At 41.2% G+C, this 13569-nt stretch overlaps 1 pseudogene across 1 annotated transcript; it reads right to left on the bottom strand.

Moving 5' to 3' along the window:
- Positions 1-11289: 11289 nt before the first annotated feature.
- Positions 11290-13090, bottom strand: LOC146702614 (zinc finger MYM-type protein 1-like; annotated as a pseudogene). Its single transcript, XR_014921865.1, has 3 exons — positions 12396-13090; positions 12078-12179; positions 11290-11918 (listed from the first exon to the last, which is right to left on the bottom strand). The product of XR_014921865.1 is annotated as a zinc finger MYM-type protein 1-like (transcript).
- Positions 13091-13569: the final 479 nt, after the last annotated feature.

Genomic DNA, 13569 nt, shown 5'->3' on the forward strand with positions numbered 1-13569 from the left:
GTGTGGAGTGCATAATGTTGAAGTTCCAGTAGTGAAGCTGAGGTGTCTATGACGTGTTCAGCAGTCTGATGGCCTGATGGAAAAAGCTGTCTCTCAGTCTGCTGGTATGGGACCGGATGCTGCAGAACCTCCTTCCTGATGGAAGCAGTCTGAACAGTTTATGGCTGGGGTGACTGGAGTCCTTGATGATCCTCCCCGCTTTCCTCAGGCAGCGCTTCCTGTAGATTTCCTGGAGGGAGGGAAGCTCACCTCCAATTATCCGTTCAGAGCACCGCACTACTCGCTGGAGAGCTTTGCAGTTGTAGGCGGTGCTGTTGCCATACCAGGTGGTGATGCATCCAGTGAGGATGCTCTCAATGGCACAGTGATAGAAGGTCCTGAGGATGCGGGGGCTCATGCCGAATCTTTTCAGTCTCCTGAGAAAGAAGAGGCGCTGCTGCACCTTCTTCACTGTTTTGTTTGTGTGTACTGACCACGTAAGATCCTCAGCCAGGTGTACGCCAAGGAACCGGAAGCTGCTCCCCCTCTCCACAGCAGCGCCGTTGATGGTGATGGGGGCGTGTACTTCTCTGCACCTCCGGAAGTCCACTATCAACTCCTTTGTCTTTGCGACGTTGAGGGTGAGATGGTTGTCTTGACACCAGTGGGTCAGGGCGCTGACCTCCTCCCTGTAAGCCGTCTCATCACCGTTGGTGATAAGACCCACCACTGTAGTGTCGTCCGCAAACTTCACAATGATGTTGGAGCTGTTAGTGGCTGTGCAGTCGTAGGTGTAGAGTGAGTACAGGAGAGGGCTCAGTACACACCCCTGTGGAGCACCAGTGTTCAGTGTGATGGGGGATGAGGTGATGCTGCCCAGTCTGACCACCTGGCGTCTGTCAGACAGGAAGCTAAGGATCCAGCTGCAGAGGGAGCTGCTCAGTCCTAGATCCTGCAGTTTCCTGTCCAGCTTCGAGGGAACGATGGTATTGAATGCTGAGCTGTAATCTACAAACAGCATCCTCACATACGTGTCTCTCTTCTCCAGGTGTGACAGGGCAGCATGGATCCCCGCTTCCATGTTGTTTATGCACCCAACCAATTAAATGTTGCAGCAGATATCAGGACTCATCAGACCACACTGCATCTTTCCAAACTCTTATTTATCTAGTTTTGGTAAGCCCGCACAAATTGAAGTGTCAGTTCCAGTGTGGTGTTCTCGTGCTGTTGTAGCCCATCTGCTTCAAGGTTTGACATGAGCGATGCTTTTCTGCATACCTCGGTTGTAACAGGTGGTTATTTGGGCTTTTTTTTTACCTTCCGGCAGTATGGCCGTTCTCCTATGACCTCTGGCGTCAACAAACGATTTTCCCACAGAAGTTGGCACTTACTGGATGTTTTCTTTTCATGCACCATTCTAGGTAAACCCTACAGATAGCTATGTGAGAAACTCCCAGCAGATCAGCAGTTTCTGAAATACTCAGTCCAGTCCATCTGGCACCAACCACAAAGTGTTTGCTAGTCTGCTCCTTTAAAGCTACTTCAGCAGGTACTATTGAGTCATAGAAGTTTTTTAAGTACATCCAACTGATCAATGTGACCTTATCACAAAATAATATTCATGTATGGTGAAAAAGGCCAGAAAAGTAAGCAAAGAAGAAGACTAGATGCAGCAGAAGGGATGCAGAAAAGAGAGACTGGGTGTATGTGTGAGGATGGCACAGATGGAAAGAGACAGAAGCAGTTAAGCTCTGACTCACATGGGTCATCTGACTATAGTGTCATCATCCTTGTTGTTGCTCTGCAGTGCTGCCCAGAGTGACCTACTTAGTATGTCCCGAAATGTCCTTGAAACGTCACTTTGTCAATATTACTTCACTCCCCCTGTTCAAAGTTACTTAGTACAGTTAAGTCATTGTGTGAGTACTTACCTAATTTTCCTTAGCGGGATTATAAAGTACCTTTACTTTTATTTAAACTCAAGCGTCTTCCCAGAAGCAGTTGTAATGAGGGAGGCAGTAAATAAACGTTTTTCCCCCCACTGACAGCACAGCCTTAGCAAGAAGCCACAAATAAGCCGCTCCAAAGTCAGCCTTGTTGCCTTGTTTGTCATCACAAGTCATAATCCATAGCGGTAGAGGCCTGAGAGCGCTATGACGTGATTGCATAAAGTCTGAAGCCCTAAAATGATGCTGGTATGGCTTTAGGATGATTGAGTTTCATGGATTTTTTTCAAGTTTTCTTAAAAAGGTGCCGATAGTGAATCTTGGCCAAAGAATGGCTCCTGTGAGCTTTTGAACATGACCCTCAGTTCAGGTACACAAACATTTTCTGCTTGTCCACAGATGCTGCAAATTTATATGCATATACAGTATCTTTCAAAAGAAATACAAGCAGTCAGACTAAAGCGGCCCAATGTTGCACATGTGTAAAGCTTACACATGTCCATTTTGAGACTTACAAATATTAAATTGTAAAAATTGTGTTACAGTCATCCTGCCATTGAAACAAATTATAATTCAAATTCAATTTGATGAGTAGAAGCTTTATAGCATTTCCCCCTTATGGTCCATTCTACCTCTGACCCTTCATTTAGCATTATGTGGACATGATTTGGTTAAAGTCTCAATAGATGTGATCAACACAAGTGCCAGCTTTCCTGGGTTCCCACCCACAGGCATGAAAGGTGTCAAAGTTAGTTTGGAAAGGCAACATGGAGATTGATGGCAAAAGTGCTTTCATTTATGTATTTTACTCTTATTATGGCAGGGAATTCTGCAGGGGTGGGAAAGCTGGAAAAACCTGCTCAATCATACATGGCCATCCATTAAAAAAAAAAAATCCTGACATTTGTAACCAACTAAATGTAGAGAAAACCACAACTAGTCCCTGGTTTGTATGGGCCATTTGCTGGGTAATTTCATAAAACAAGTTGTGTTTCTGCAGCCTCTGTCTGCCTGTAGAACGTCTGCTGATGGAAATGTTAACCGAGCGGTGTCAACGTCAATGGAGAAAAAGAAGAAAATAAATATTATGCTAACTGTTTGATAGGAATGCATGCAAGACCAGTGCGAGGTCCCCTAATTTGTGATTTGGTTTTTCGTCTTTGAACCACAATTGTGTGGCATCTTAAGTCAACATATGTCCAAGCTTGCATTTCTCAAAGACCAGTCCTACGTCAGTGGCGCAGCTCCCAGCCATAATTCCCACGAGAATTCATTTATTCCACTGTTTAGTATTGATCTGCATTTTAGAAACATTTACCGCCTGGCAACTCTGTTGTAGTGTGTAAACTACAGGGTAAACAAACCAAACCACATAACATGATGCTCTTTAATGAGGCCTGGGTTGTGCTGAGAGTCACAGCCTATCCTATAATCTATGTTAACTATCTGTCAAGCAACATTTCCATCAAAATTAACTGCAGACAGAAGTGTATAATCAGCATTTGCCTAAAGAGATGGTTTGGCTTTTTAGGAATTGTGCTACTCCAAATGACCATTTTCTTTAAAATTACTGCTTTGGATCATTTTAGCGAGAGTATTGTATCCTTAACAGCTATTTAACTGCTCGCCAGCCAATTTTGTACAAGCATTCGTGATTCATAGACTGTGTCCTGCTGCCTCTTTCGTTTTTGAGTGAAATGTCTCCAAATTATCAGGTGGACTGGAATAAAATGTGACTGGCAATATCCCTTATTGTTTTATCCAACACCAATAGGTCTAACAGAGAGATGGCAATGGAGATGCTAACTTTAAGTAAACTTAAGAGTGGGCTGTTTTGGGGTTTTTTTGCAATGACTCTACAAAAGCTGAGAAAATATTTATGACTTTTCACCTCATTATAGGTTATCTTGTACTTGAGGTGCTGTAAAAGTTGTTTCCAATCCATTCAACAATTAAACTGCTGTTCTTATTGACGTAGTTTTGCCAATTCAGTTTCTTTCCTTCTTTTTTCACGCCTCTTAGAGGTAACTGTTGTTGTCCGTAATCACACCACCTCCACCCCACCTCATCTGGCTATGTGCCTTGCAGACCAGTCTTCTCCACCCTTTCTTCCCTCTTTCCTACAGCATACCCGAGCCTCACTTTACCCCGCCCGTGGCTTTTACTGTAGCTCTGCTGGGCCAGTTGCCCAGCGGTGCCCGGTGATAAATGACAGCTTTCACACTCATGGTTTGTCCTGGCCGCTGGGCTGAGAGGGGGGCACATTTGGAACTGCAAAATTACTGATGAAGGTTTGCAGAGTTACAGCTGCCTGAGATGGAGATTGTGAGGGAGAAATGAAGGGACAAAGTAAAGGCCATTTCAGTGATGGAAGGAGGCAAGCAATGTATTGGCAGGAATAAATTGTGTTAAATAAGTGTTAGTCAGACATTTGGGGATTTGACATTGAAGCAGATATATTTAAATGCGTCAAATATTAAAATCATACATCAACAACATTTGTATAATGCATTTATTTCAAATTATTACTTAATATTTATTCATCCAGTTTTTAATTTAGCCAAATAATAGTCTTTTTCAGTATTCCTTGTTGTGTAGTAATGCTACAAATCTGAATGTGATCAAAGTCTTTAAAAACCCGTTTTCTAACTAAATTTAAGGCAAGAATGATCGGGAATGATCAGGATAACACACTTTGAAGCTATGCTTAAGTGTTTTACAGGTGGCAGTCTGTTGTCTTTTTCATGTGTTTGATTGCACTAAAAGATACAATGAAGTCAACCTATTTTTGAGGCATTACTAGCTTAACTTAGCATTCAATTTAATATCCAGTGAATTGCTGATGCACACTGAATTGAATTCAATTTTATTTATACAGCGCCATACCACAACAACAGTCACATCAAGGCACTTTATATTGTAAGATAGACCCTACAATAATACATACAGAGAAAAACCCAACAACCATTTGACCCCCTATGAGCAAGCACTTTAGCGACAGCAGGAAGGACAAACTCCCTTTTAACAGGAAGAACCAGGCTCAGGGAGGGGCGGCCATCCGCATTGCTAGCTAAAACCCAACCTAGCCCTCATTTCCAAATGTGGTCACAGCTGGTATCCCAAAAAACAAAAGAAAAATGCCTAAAATGTGATGTCATTGCGGCTACATACATCTTTATCTAGTTTCCCAGAGCTATGCTAATATTAATACTGCTAATAGGGTCACATGATTGACATCTTGGTTTAACATGACTGGTTACCATGTTCCCCATCCCCAATCACACGGTCCTAGAGACTAGTTGGCCACTGCCAGCACCTTCCAATTGCTAGCAACAAATGATTATTCCCCAGCTGTTTGTGTGTGATTGCTGGAGACTGTTCACAGTTCGCATTTTCACTAGAGGAAATCTGCATTCCCCAACCAGTTGGTGAATGGTTGTGGGAGGGTTTTCCGTGTACAGTGTGTACAGACCAATGACATTGGTAAAGACAAGCTGGCATCTTATGGGCAAGTGGCCAAACTAATCAAAAAAAGGTTTTTGGTGCCGCATCCTCCTTGCAGATTTGTTCCATCCAGTGTCAGGCAGCAACCAGTAGCTACTCACCAAAAAATCAGAGGTTGCCAGGGTTTCAACAACTGGTCTCTAGGCCTGTGTGACTGAGGCCTTAGTTTTGAGTGTTTGCTTATATGTACAAATAAGCACATAAAGTATGTTTAATGCTGATGGAGAGTTTGCTTTGTAGGTATTAACATTTTCCCCTGATTGCAGTACACATTTCAAAGTGATAATTTCAGTCAGAAGAAACAATTCTGTGAATTATATCATTTATAAATGAATAGTAGTCAATATATATGTTAGTAGCTGATGCAACAACACAGTAATAGCTAAAAAGAAAGGCTGGAGAAGATGAACTGCCTCATGTTCAGTGTTTTGTTGTATCAGTGGTTCTAGGTTAGTGCTGGAAAAAATAAAAAAAAAAAGGGTGAAAGACGATTGAAAGACAACAAGCAAGGCTGTGACGCAGCAAAGAAGAAAAGAATGTTTCAATGTACAACCGTAGGAGTAATGAAAGAAAAGTCAAAGTCAAAGAAAATTGTTAAAGCTAAAGACAGGTATATATGATAATGAAGAAAAAAGTGGAACAAAGCAAATATAAAGAAGGGTTTAAAAGAGAAGTTTGAATGGCAGCAGAGAAAAATAATCTACAGAGGATGAGGAGAAATAGAGAGAGAGTGCAGGAACCAGCCAATTGAGTTTTATGTTGTCTGGCTGTGTGTCTGGTCCATTTGTGGTTCTGTTCAGCATTCCTCAACAGACCACTACAGGCCACATAAAGCACAGAGGCACCAAGTCACACGAGAAAGAGCAGGTGTGTGTGTGTCTTTTTTTTCAACAGTACACCCACGTCTGCATTATCCCACTGCTCTCCTCGGCTGGGTTCACTTGGGCAGTCATTGTTCTCCACCCATCCGTCTCAGTTCTACAGCAGATGTGGGCCACATCTCATTCAGAAGGTGGTCACCACACAAGACTGAGGAAACCCAAAAGGGAAACTTCCTTGTAGGAAAGCTCGCTGTCAGGAAATACAGGATAACAACCGTCCATAGTGCTGCTACAGCAGCACGTCTGCAAGCATGCATGGCTGCATCACAGCATCTTTTAGCCTGTTATTTTTGCTTTTAGTTCTAGATGACTTGATCTTCCACCAACCCTTGTGCCAGTATGGATGCATGGGAGTTTGTGTGTCGCCCGTGTTTCACTGGAAGTTGTGGTGGCGGTGCTCTTTAAGCTGTATGAGAGCCTGATCACTGGCAAAAAAAAAAAACACAGGGCATAACACAAACACTGAGGTTGTAATCAGGCTAGTATAGGATCTTATAATGTAGGAGATGCATAGCTTATTGTAATGAGTGCTTACTGTGTGTACAACTGCTATGGAAATAGATGGGTATACATCTGGTTGTAATGGGAAACGATGGCTTTCCGCCGTTATAGCGGCTTGGCGAGTGGTTTCCTGAAGTTGGAGGGAAAATGTGGTAATGGAAACACTCCATCATTCCATTATTCATGGCGACGCAAAGCTGCTGATGCAAAATCTTAATGATTTAATAATTATGCTCATCAGTATTCCTTCAGAACTCTTCAAATGGTGAGTTAATAGTGTTAGGATATAGTGTGGTGGGGGCGGCTGGTTTAACTTATACATTTCCTAGTAAACGCTTATAAAACATAACTAGTTATACGCTCTTGTATGATTTTTAATAATTTCAATTCAATTTTATTTTTATAGCACTAAACAATCAATGAGCACCTATGATGTAGCACTTGGTGACCGTGGGAAGGAAAAATTTCTTTACTAGTCCCTAAGGACCCCAAAGCACTTCACACATGCAGTCATCCACCCACTGGTGATGGCAAGCTATATTATAGCCACAGCTGCCCTGTGGCACACTGACAGAGGCAAGGCTGCCGGACACTGGAGCCACCGGGCCCTCTGACCACCACCAGTGGGCAATGGGAGAAGTGTCTTGCCCAAGGACACAATGACCGAGACTGTCCAAACCAGGGCTCGAACCAGCAACCTTCCAATTACAAGGCGAACTCCCAACTATTGAGCCACAAATCGCCCCAAAATTGCTGGGGGGTTTTTGGTGGTAGGTTTTTCTTCTTTTTTTTTTTAGACCTCCCAGGGTTACCATAATAGGACACATCAACCCCTGTGGATCTCTTCTGGTCCCTCACTCTCTGTTCCAGGCTATAAATCTTCTATATCAACTGTGGTTAACTATTAATACCAAAAACAGCACAACACACTCATTGCACATATTAATGTGGCAAATATTCCAGGAAAAAAAAAAGAGTTTTATTATTTTTATATGTCAGAACTATAACATATACATTTATTTTTTAACTTAAATATCAATAAGAAACTACTAAAGCTTGACAAACACTTGCAATGATTTCCAGATCATTCTCTTTGTGTTGGCTCCACTGGGATTTATTAAGGGAGGTGCAGATGTTTGCAGCTTAAGTTACTTCCCCGCTTTTATTGCTGAGCTCAAGTTCATGCTGTTTAAACTGGAACTGTGTCCTCCATTCCCCTCTACTTTTCATCCACCCGTCCCTCCAGCTTTCTTATCCTGACCCTGAAACTTCCTGTTCCTTTCCTTCTTCATGCCGTCCTACACATCTGACCTCTAACCTCTTCAAGTTTCACGCTGAATTGTGGGACTATCATCGCCCACCCATTTAGGGAGAGCCCAATAAAACACTGGCAGAGAAAGTTGATGAAAGACGCCTTGTCCTGGGTGAAGATTAATTGAGCCAGACAATGGGACAGGACCTCCCTTTCCCTCGCCACCATTCATGAGCAGAGTCACAGGTCGTCTTTAGATCTGTCGCTCCACAGAGTTAAATGGCCTCTATATCACCAGTAGCAGAGGAACAAGTGTGGGTGGGAATTGCACATCTCATAAAATCAGTTGTTTGGAAAAGACACAGGGAGCAAGATTCATTCATTCACATGGAAATAGCTTTGAACAGCATGAGGAAAAAAATACAGCAAACTCAGCACTGCAGGTTGAATGTGATTCATCTCATTTTGGTTTGAGGGGCCATAATGTCTTGTTAACCTTCGGAATCACATGGTGTTTGAGTCTGTTTATTTTGGTTTTATATGTCTGACTGGACTAAGCATTGGATCCATGGATGCAATGTGCAACAGAAATACTCACAATGCCAAGACAGAAGAACTTACCGTCACATTAGAGCACAGGCAAGACACTGTAAAACACAATGAATAAATGGTCAGTAAAAATCACACTAATCCTGCGATAATACAAGGTGTAGCATGTTAGAAAAAATATCAGCCATTCTATGAAATGCAATTTATAATATAACATGAGATGGACTGAGAGGAATGAGATTTGAAGATTAGAAAGTAGACCTATAAAATTGCTCATTTCCAGATCCATATTTTTCTTTGGGAACTCTACTTGGGTAGCTTTCCATGATTCAAAGTTCAAAATAATCCTTATTAATCCTTATTTATCTCATATATCTCCTCAATTCATCCTCTCACACAAGCCACACAAGCTCCCTTCACTTTCTTTTCAAGCTAACTTTTTCTTCTGATTAGCAGACATAATAGCTAGAGCTGCCTCAGATGACCATATTAGGGATATCCTCAGTGGCGTGTCTAGAAATTTTTTTGGGGGGGGGCCAGGTAGGGGCACAGATTTGTAGAAGGGTGGCACATGTAATTGGCAGATAATGTTAAAAAAAAAATTCTACCAACCGTTAACCATAATTCAATAATCCTATAAACCTAATAACCGGATGCGCTTTTAACTTTTATTAAAATGAGATTTTCACCACTATAGTGAAAAGTGTTTAGATACTGTGTTGATAAAGTACAAGAGATACAATCAGTGCTTTGTCAGTTTATTCAGCATTCAAGGACAAGTATTTTTACTGACAAATAGTGCACATATGTTTTGGGCTAAAACATTTTTGAACATTAAACTACAAACATTTTTAACATACAATTGGCAAATTAGCCAATGCAATGCAAAACTTATTTAACCCTTGGAGGGTCTTAAGGACATTTATTGTCCTTAGGCCTAAAGGTGGATGTCTTTTTAAGGACCCTCCAAGGGTTAAACTTATTAAAATATACTGAACTTTTAATAAGACTCTGTTACATGTTAAGAAGACAAGAAGTACAAAAACATTTGTGAACAGCAGCACTTGTAGTTGCAAAATATTTATTTTTTGATAGAGAACATTTACTCAAGTACCTACTCTATGCTTCATTAAATATTATCAATGACTTAGAATAGGTAGATCCGCCTGTTACAGTGACGGGTGGCGAAACGTGTTACAAAGTCATCCAGGCTTAATGATCTTGCCCTTTTCCTCTCAATACTCAAAACTCCAATATTGCTAAGCCTCTCATCAGTCATAGTTGTTCGTAGATGATTTTTTATAAGCTTTAGCACTGAAAAGCTACGTTCACAAGTAGTACTGCTGACAGGTAAAGCTAAAGCTATTCGACATAAACGAAAAAGCTGATGAAACACCTCTTTGTAAGACTCTAGGAAGGTAGTAAACCCCAAAATACTGGAGAGTTCATTCCCACACCCTGCTCTCCTTTGAACAACCTTTCTAGCTTGATACAGCTCATGTTTGAGGTCTTCAATATCACAGTCATACAGACCAGCCAAGCTTACAACTATTTCCTCTGACAAAAAGCTCTTACTCTTGGGGTTTAGTGCCTGTATACCCCTCATAATATCACAATTGGTCTTGTTGAAGCGCTTCTCCATCTCTGCATGTACATGGTCAAGAATGGGGTAAAATACTTCCCTCTTAAACTTGTCCTTGTCATCCTCCTTACACCTGTGTTGCCCGATTGGAGAATCTACAAAATAACCCTTTAGCCTGAGGCTCTCTCTCTGCACCCTTCTCTTAACTGTCTCAGAGGCAACAGTACACTGTTCTGCAATATCCATTGCGTCTTGCCACAGCTCATCAAAACAGGATTCACTTCTATATTGGTCCAAGGTGTCTTGAAGTGCATGAATTAGGTCTACAGCCTTTGCTAGATCAAGAGATGGAGACTGAAGTACATCAGAAAGCAACTTAATTTCCCCTAGAATTTTTCTAAATGTGGATAAATTGCCAATAAATGTGAGGTCAATTTGTGCCAACAGACCCCGTGCCTCCACTGATCTGTCACCGCTGTTCTCTAAATCTATCTCATGTAGCACTCTTAATATAGCTGGTAATCTGTCCATTACAGTTTTGCATGCACTGTAACGACATGCCCACCTGGTATCACTGAGTCTCTGAAGCTCTCTAGGAGCCTCTGGATACATGTCTTTTTGAACTGTGATCCATTTTTGGTGAACATATGAACCTGACATGTAGACATACAATTTCTGCAACAATGAAAAAAAGCAGTGTGCTTCAGGGACTGATTTCACTGCATCAACGATAACAAGGTTAAGGCAATGTGCATTGCAATGTACATAAAATGCATGTTTTGCCTCTGTTTTGATCCTGGCTGCAACACCCCTGCATTTCCCTGCCATTACTGACGCCCCATCATATCCTTGGCCTACAAGATTGGATCTATATTCAAGGCCATACCTTTCCAGACACTGTATGATATTTTGAGTGAGCCCTGCTGCATCTAGCTGACTTGCTCTCTGGAACTCTAAAAAACTCTCTTGAACAGCCCCATTGTAGTAATACCTTAGTACTAATGACAGTTGCTCTGTTTTCTTTAGGTCTTTTGTTTCATCTGCAATCACAGAGAAGTACTCACTCTCCTTTACTTCTCTGATAATGTCTTCACGTACCATCTCTGACAGACATTCGATTACTTCATTCTGAATGGTGTTACTGGTATATTTTGCATTTCCTGCAGCTTTCATTTTTTTGCAATCAGTGGATTATGCTTAGAAAGAAGTTCCATTAACTCTAAAAAGTTCCCCTTGTTTTGTGATGTATCTGTCTCAAGATGCCCCCTTTGGAAGAGGTTTTGCATAGCTGTAAGGAGAACTACTTCAGCAACAGTTTTGATATATATGCGATTTTCCTCTACTTTTTTTTTTATATGCCTTGTCCAAAGCATCACGCACAGATGAATCTGTCAAAATGTTTTTCTGATGTTCACTCCAAGCATACATGGCATTTGTATGACCTTCAGATTTCTCATGCCCCTTAAAACCTCCATCTTTATACATTGCCTTCTTCCAGTTTGAGTACCCTTCATGTGATGTAAAAGGAGTTTCAGAAGCATTTGGAATGGAAAAGTATCTACATGCAAAACAATAGACAGAGTCCCGACTTTGAGAATATTCCAGCCATTTGTGTTGTGAATACCATGTCTTGCTGAAGGCCCTCCTCTTTTCACCATGTACTGTTCGAGGAAATATCTTCAAGTGTGGCTGTCTAGGTCCCTCCGCTGGATTTTGAGATATATCTAAGTGTGGGAGGATTCAATTTAAAAATCAATGAAGAATTGTTTTTGATCTAGAACAACATCTCTTGCAAAAGTGACAGTATCAATATTATAAAATATTTAATGCACAATTAAAGGCTTTCAATATTAATCTATGAAGTAAGATTGGAGGTTAAATACCATGTGGATGGCCCAGTGTCGTACATGATGTTGAAGGAGAAGATGTTTCAAAAGGCACCACATCCTGGTTATCTGGTGGATCATGAACAGGTGAAAAAGTGCCTGGGATAATATAAAAATATTACATTTCATTAAATAAAAAAAACATGTTATTTAAAGCAGGATTTTGTTTTAATTTCCAATTATGTACCACAATACATATATTCACTTATTTAATTATTTATTCCCAAATATTAGGATTTGTCCCCTATGGATCGGTTGAACACTTGACAATATAAACATCCCTTCCTTGCATTTTCCTTATTCATTCTCACATACCTTCATTTGTAGAAATCACAGGTGACAATGATGACTGCTGCTCAGTCCACCTTTCCCTGACATTGCTCTCTGCTTCTGGCGTTATTTTAGCCTTCTTAAGGAAGAAATTCTCAATATTTTGAGATCTTTTCATTCTCCACTCCTATTCTTCTATCTATACTGGTTGGCCCTGAAGTAATAAAGCAAAAACTTATGTCACAAACAACAACTTTCTTGATGTATGACCTTGACTGGAAGTCAGGGATGTCAAATTCTTGCCCTTATGGACCCCTATCATGCATGTTTTAGATGTTACCTATACCAACATAGCCAATTCAAATCAAATAATCCCCAAACACCTAGTTGTGCACAAGTCTGTAAATGATTCTTTAAATCAGCTGTGTTGAAGTATGGAAACATCTGAAACCAGGAGGACCAGAACTGCACATCCCTGCATTGAACATGGCACAAACTTTGGTAATATTGATGTATAAAGAACAACACTGGCTGATGATGAAGTACAGTCAGCTGGCATGGCGACACTGCCAGTATTAACCTGCAACTTGGATTATATCTTATAACTAATAACTCTTATGCTAGCTCCGCGGCCGCCCAGTAGCCTACTGAAATATTCGGCGGTTGCAATAATTCTTTAAGTGTTATTTTTTCCTTGGTATTCTAATTTCACCGAAGTTTACTAAACTCAACAAACTTAATATTACTTACCAGGACATTTATTCTCTCATCATTTTCTTTTGCCGGAAAATTGCTTTCTGTGGTGCCGTCTTTCTCCTTCCTTTGCCGATGCTGCATTCACTTACACTCGGATATCTGAGCTTCACTACGAAAACGTAATCGTACATTTGATATTTAATTGAATTTTATTGTTTTAGCTTCGGGGTGGCACCTGGGGTGGCCAGTCTGGTTTGGGGGGTGGCCTGTGCCCCCCCAGGCCACCCCGCTGGACACGCCACAGGATATCCTCTCTCTCTGACATCACCAAGAGCCAAAGTGATGTCAGTGCTCTTAGAGCAGTTTGAAACCTGAACGTTAGAAGCTTATCTGCACATTCGGAGTCAGGAATGTCAGCAAACAACTAGCAGTCAGCCTTAAAGTGATTCAGGTGTGGACGCAGCTTAAGCTTAATTATGGTTGATGTAGCTTGCACCAATCAGGCGTAACATTATGACCACTG

Source organism: Copadichromis virginalis, linkage group LG8, assembly GCF_057382275.1.
Source record: "Copadichromis virginalis isolate Kocher_CV1m ecotype Utaka linkage group LG8, C_Virginalis_male_GT1.1, whole genome shotgun sequence".
Lineage (NCBI taxonomy): Eukaryota > Metazoa > Chordata > Actinopteri > Cichliformes > Cichlidae > Copadichromis > Copadichromis virginalis.